At 43.7% G+C, this 6,405-nt stretch overlaps 1 pseudogene; it reads left to right on the forward strand.

Moving 5' to 3' along the window:
* Positions 1–4,125: 4,125 nt before the first annotated feature.
* Positions 4,126–5,820, forward strand: LOC114894903 (annotated as a pseudogene).
* Positions 5,821–6,405: the final 585 nt, after the last annotated feature.

Raw genomic sequence — 6,405 nt, forward strand, 5'->3', positions numbered from 1 at the left:
AAAATCTTAGAAAGCAGGAGAGAAACAATATATTGCCTATAAGGGAACACCAATTTGAACAAGAACAGGTTTCTCATCAGAACAATGGAATCCAGAAGAAAGTGGCACATTTTTCAAGAGCTGAAAGACATGTCAACCAAAATTCTATATATGGTGAAACTATTTTTCAGAATTAAAGTGGAAAAGAAGACATCTCAGGCAAAGAAATGAGAATCTGTTTCTAGCAGATCTACTCTTAAAGAATGGCTGATGGAAGCTCTTAAAACAGAAAAAAAGAAGATAATAGAGGGCTAAGACTTTCAGAAAGGAAAGAAGAACTGCAGAATGGGTAAAAGTAGAAGTAAACATAAGAGACTATCCTTCATCTAATGGATTTCTTTAGTCATATTTTATGCTTGAAGCAAAAGTTATAACACTGATTTTTACAAAGATGTTAGATTATACACATCAGTGTTATAAAAGTTATAATATCTGATGTGTATACAGAGGAAATGTTTAAGACAATTACATTTTTTCAGTGTGGAAGGTAAAAGGATTTAACGGAAGTAAGAGTTCTACACTCCACACATTGTGGTAAGATGTTGACACAAGTCAGCTGTGATGACTTCCATATGTATACAATAATAACTAGAACAATCACTGAGAAAACTATACAAAGTGATATACTAAAACTATACAAAGTGATATATATATATATATACTAAAGTGTATATATATATACAAAGTGATATATATATATATACTAAAACTATACAAAGTGAGATATATATATAAAAATCAAAGTGGAACTCTAAAAAGTGTTCAAATAACCCACAGGAAGGCAGGAGAAGGGTAACAAGAAACAGAAGACACAAGCAGTAAATAAATTAAACATTAATATATCAATAATTAGTTTAAATGTAAGAGGCCTAAATACATCAATTAAAAGACAGATTGGTAGACTGAATAAAAAGACATGGCCCAACTATATGCTATAAAAACTCACTTTAATCATAATGACATAGGTAAGTTGAAAGTAAAAGGATAGAAAAACATACATCATGTAAGTGTTAATTTTTTAAAAGGAAGAGTGGTTATATTAATATCAAAGTGACTTCAGAACAAAGAAAATTACCAGAGACAGAGAGGGACATTACATAATGATTTAAAAAAATCAATCTACTGACAAGAGACTGCAGTCCTATGTGTGTAAGCACACACACCCAGATGCACAAAGAGGTCTTCAAAATACCTGAAGCAAAAAATGATAGAGCTGAAAAGAAAAACTGACAAATCCACTATTATTGTTGGAGACTCTCCTCTCAGTAATTGGTATAACTACTAGAGAGAAAATCCACAAAGCTATAGAAGAACTGAACAACACCCTCCACCAACAGGAACTAATTGACATTTATAGAACACTCTACCCAATAATACCAGAATACACATGCTTTACAAGGGACTATAGAACACTCACTAAAATAGACTACATCCTGGCTTTATAAACTAACCTTAAGTGTAAAACAAATAAAATCAGACAGAGTACATTCTCTGATAATAAGAAGAAAGCTAGAAATCAATAGTAGAAAGTCAAAATGAAAATCTCCAAAAACCTGGATGTAAACAACATACTAAATAAGACATGGATCAAAAAGGAAATTTTTAAAAAATTTTTTTAAAAATTGAAATCTTCCTAAAGAACACTTCTTAAAAAAATATTCAAGAAAAAATGAAATTGTGTTTAATGAAAATGAAATCACAAGGTACCAAATTTGTGGGATGCAGGTAACAGTGCGGAGAGGGAAATTTATAGGACTAAATACTTACATAAGAAAAGAGGAAAGATCTGAAATTAATAATCTAAGTACTTGAGAGAAATGGGCTCTCAGACAAGATGGTGAAGTAGAAGGACTTGATCTCACCTCCTCTCAAGTAAACACCAAAATCACAACTAACTGCTGAACAACCATGAAAAAAAGACTGGAACCTACCAAAAAAGATATTCTACATCCAAACACAAAGAAGAAGCCACAACAAGACAATAGGAGGGGCGCTTTCATGATATAATCAAATCAAATCCCATACCTGCCAGTTGGGTGACCCACAAACTGGAAAATAATTATATTGCAGAGGTTCTCCCAGAGGAGTGAGAGTTCTGAACCCCACATCAGGCTTCCCAGCCTGGGAGTTTGGCATCAGGATGAGGCGCCCCAGACCATTTGCCTTTGAAAACCAGCAGGGCTTGATAACAGGACTGGGGGAAACAGAAACACCACTCTTGGAGGGTGCACACAAGGTCTTGTATGCACCAGGAGCCAGGGGGACAAAGCAGTGACTTCACAGGAACCTGGGCCAGACCTACCTGCTGGTTCTGGAGTGTCTCCTGGAGAGGTAGGGGGCAGCTGTAGCCCACTGCAGGGACAAAGACACTAGTGGTGGAGGCACCGGGAAATACTCATTGGCATGAGCTGCCCTGAAGGCCACCATTTTGATGCCAAGACCTGGCCCCACACAACAGCCTGTGGGTTCCAGTGCTGGGATGCCACAGGCCTAACAACAGGGCAGGAACACAGTCCCACCCATCAGCAGATAGCTGCTTAAAGTCTTCCTGCACCCACAGCCACCTCTAAATAAACCACTTCACATGGCCTGCCCACCAGAAGGAAAAGACACAGCTCCACCTACCAGTGGGCAGGCACTAGTCCCTCCCACCAGGAAGCCTGCCCAAGCCTTTTAGACCAGCATAACCCACCAGGGGGCAGACACCAGAAGCAACAGGAACTACAATCCTACAGCCTGTGGGACCACAAACACAGAAAGTTAGACAAAATGAGACAGCAGAGGAGTATATTCCAGGCAAAGGAACAAGATAGAACCCCATTTCCATGCAAATGGAAATCAAAGGAAAGCTGAAGTAGCAATACTTATATCAAACAAAATAGACTTTAAAATAAAGACTGTTACAAGAGACAAAGAAGGACAGTAAATAATGACCAAGGGATAAATCCAAGAAGATATAACAATTGTAAATATAAATGCACCCAACATAGGAACACCTCAATAGATAAGACAAATGCTAACAGCCATAAAAGGAGAAATCAATTGTAACACAATAATAGTGTGGGACTTTAACACTGCACTTACATCAATGGACAGATCATCCAGACAGAAAATCAATAAGGAAACACACGCTTTAAATGATACATTAGACTAGATGGACTTAATTTATAGAGGATTCCATCCAAAAGCAGCAGAATACACATTCTTTTCAAGAACATGGAACATTCTCCAGGATAGATCACTTGCTGGGCCACAAAGCAAACCTCGTAAATTTAAGAAAATTGAAATCATATCAAGCATTTTTTCCAACAATGATGGTATGACATCAGAAATCAACTACAAGAAGAACACTGTAAAAAATACAAAAACATGGAGGCTAAACAATATGTTACTAAACAACCAATGGATCATTGAGGAAATCAAAAAATACCTAGAGAAATATGAAAACAAAAACACAGTGATCCTCAGGAAAGAAGAAAAATCTCAAATAAATAACCTAACCTTACACGTAAGGCAACTAGAGAAAGAAGAACAAACAAAACACAGGTTAGCAGAAGGAAAGAAATCATAAAAATCAGAGCAGAAATAAATGAAATAGAGATGAAGAAAACAATAGAAAAGATCAATAAAGCTAAAAGCTAGTTGCTTGAAAGGTAAACAAAACTGATGAACCTTTAGCCAGACTCAAGAGAAAAAAAAAGGGAACGGGCTCAAATCAATAAAATTAGAAGTGAAAAAGGAGAAGTTAAGTGACACCACAGAACTACAAATGATCATAAGAGAATACTAAAAGCAACTATATGCCAATAAAATGGACAACCTAGAAGAAATGGACAAATTTTGTAAGGTACAATTCTTCCAAGACTGAACCAGGAGGAAACAGAAAATATGAACAGACAAATCACAAGTACTGGAATTGAAAGTGTGATTTAAAAACTTCCAACACTTCAAGATGGTGGAGGAGTAAGACATGGAAATCACCTTCCTCCCCACAAATACATCAAAACTACATCTACAGATGCAGAGTCTGTGGACCCGGCTGCGAGGTGACCACCTGAGATGCTCTGGCCCACACTGGGCCTGGCCATGGCGGCCCTCCACCCACCTCGCATGATCTCCATCTCGGCTCCAGTTTTTTATACTGCGCAGAAGAAGTTCAGCCAGTGGTGGCCCCAAAGCCCAAAGTGAATCGTTTCCAGCCTGGTGACAGTGAGCCTTCCTCAGCCACTGGGGCCCAATGTGCACAGATGGGCCGGGTGGACAAGATTCCCCCGCCACCCCCAGAAGACTTTCCCTTACCGCCTCCTCCCATGCTTGGGGAGGCCAATGATGCCGAGGGCGCTCTGGGAGGTGGCTTCCCAACTCCCCCTCCCCCAATCGAGAAACCATTTCCTGCTGCGCCTTTAGAGAGGAGATCTTCCCTTCCCCACTGCCTCTGCTAGTGGAGGAGGGAAGGCCTGAAGCCCCCATACAGCTCCCACCACAGCCCAGGGAGAAGGTGAGCAGTACTAATCTGGAGATCGACTCTCTGTCTTCATTGCTGGATGACATGACCAACAATGATCCCATCAAAACCTGGGTGTCATCTGGATATGATGGATATACCACTCCATTCATTTCCAAATCCAGTTCTAAGCCTGCAACTGGGGGCACAGCACCTCTGCCTCCCTGGAAGTCCCCTTCTAGTTCCCAGGTTCAGCCTCAGAGCCAGACACATTTCCATGTGCAGCCCCAGCCCCAGGCCAGGCCTCAGGTCCAACTCCATGTTCAGCCCCAGCTCCAGGCCCAGCCTCAGCCTGTGCCTTTGATTAACACCCAGCCTCAAGGTCCCCATGCCCCATCTCCAGCCACCAAGTTTTCTCCAGTGACTCCCAAGTTTACTTCTGTGGCTTCCAAGTTCAGCCCTGGAGCTCCAGGTTGGCCCAGGTCACAGCCCAATCAGAAGTTGGGGCCCCCTGAAGCTCCCTCTTCCACTGGCACAGGCTCCCCTCAGCCCCCCAGCTTCACCTATGCTCAGCAGAAGGAGAAGGCCCAAGTGTAGGAGGAGCAGCACCCAGTGCCCCTACCAGCTAAAGACAAAAAACAGGTGTGCCCCTCTGGGGCCCCAGGACTTTTGACTCTGAAAGAGGTGGATGAGCTGGAGCAGCTGACCCAGCAGCTGATGTAGGACATGGAGCATTATCAGAGGCAGAACGTGGCCATCAACGAGTTCTGTGGCCGGTGTCACCAGCCCCTGGCATGTGCTCAACCTGCAGTGCACGCTCTGGGGCAGCTGTTCCACATCACCTGCTTTACCTGCCATCAGTGTGAACAGCAGTTGCAGGGACAGCAGTTCTACAGCCTGGAGGGTGCGCTGTATTGTGAGGGCTGCTATACTGACACCCTGAAGAAGTGCAACACCTGTGGGCAGCCCATCACTGACCACATGCTAAGGGCCACAAGCAAGGCCTACCACCCACAGTGCTTCACCTGTGTGGTCTGTGCCTGCCCCCTTGAGGGCACCTCCTACATAGCGGACCAGGACAACTGGTCCCACTGTGTCCCCAACTACCACAAGAAGTATGCTCCCAGGTGCTCCATCTGCGCAGAGCCAATCATGCCCAAGCCTGGCTGAGAGGAGACCGTGTCTGTGGTTGCTCTGGACAAGAACTTCCATATGAAGTGCTACAACTGTGAGAACTGTGGGAAACCACTGTCCATTGAGGTGGATGACAATGGCTGCTCCCCTTGGCTGGCCACATGCTCTGCTGGAAATGCCACACTGCCAGAGCCCGGACCTGAGTGAGGACTGGCCCCCTTTTGACTGCAAATCCATTCCCCATTAGCAGACCATCCACAATGAGACCACCCCCTCTTCACCCTCCCCACAGTTATTTTTTGATGTCTAACCCCTCCCTCCATACCAACCCCCACCTCAGTATCCCTTGTGCCCTGATTCAGGGACCCAACATGGCCTAGGGCTGCAGAGTCCCTGGCCTGAGGTTCAGTCCTCCCCAATACTGCAGGGACCACCCACCAAAGTCTAGATACCCCACCTGAGCAGGCACCAGAGTGAGTGCTGCTACTTTCACTGATGTACTGATTCTCTCAACTGGCACTCGAGCAGCCTCTTACTCTGCTCGCTGCGGGCCAGGAAACGTCCTGACCTGCTGGGAGGCTGGGCTGGGCTCACAAGCCTAGACGTTCCCAACCCCTGTGCTGTCAGGTTTTCGGTACAAATAAAAGATGTTTTCCAGAAAAAAAAAATACATCTACATGTGGAACAACTCCTACAGAACACTTACTGAACGCTGGAAGAAGAACTCAGACTTCCAAAAAGGCAAGAAACTCCCCACGTATCTGGGTAAGGCAAAAGGGAAAAGGAAA

This window comes from Monodon monoceros, unplaced genomic scaffold (assembly GCF_005190385.1).
Source record: "Monodon monoceros isolate NGI ecotype Baffin Bay Population unplaced genomic scaffold, NGI_Narwhal_1 Super_Scaffold_13, whole genome shotgun sequence".
NCBI lineage: Eukaryota > Metazoa > Chordata > Mammalia > Artiodactyla > Monodontidae > Monodon > Monodon monoceros.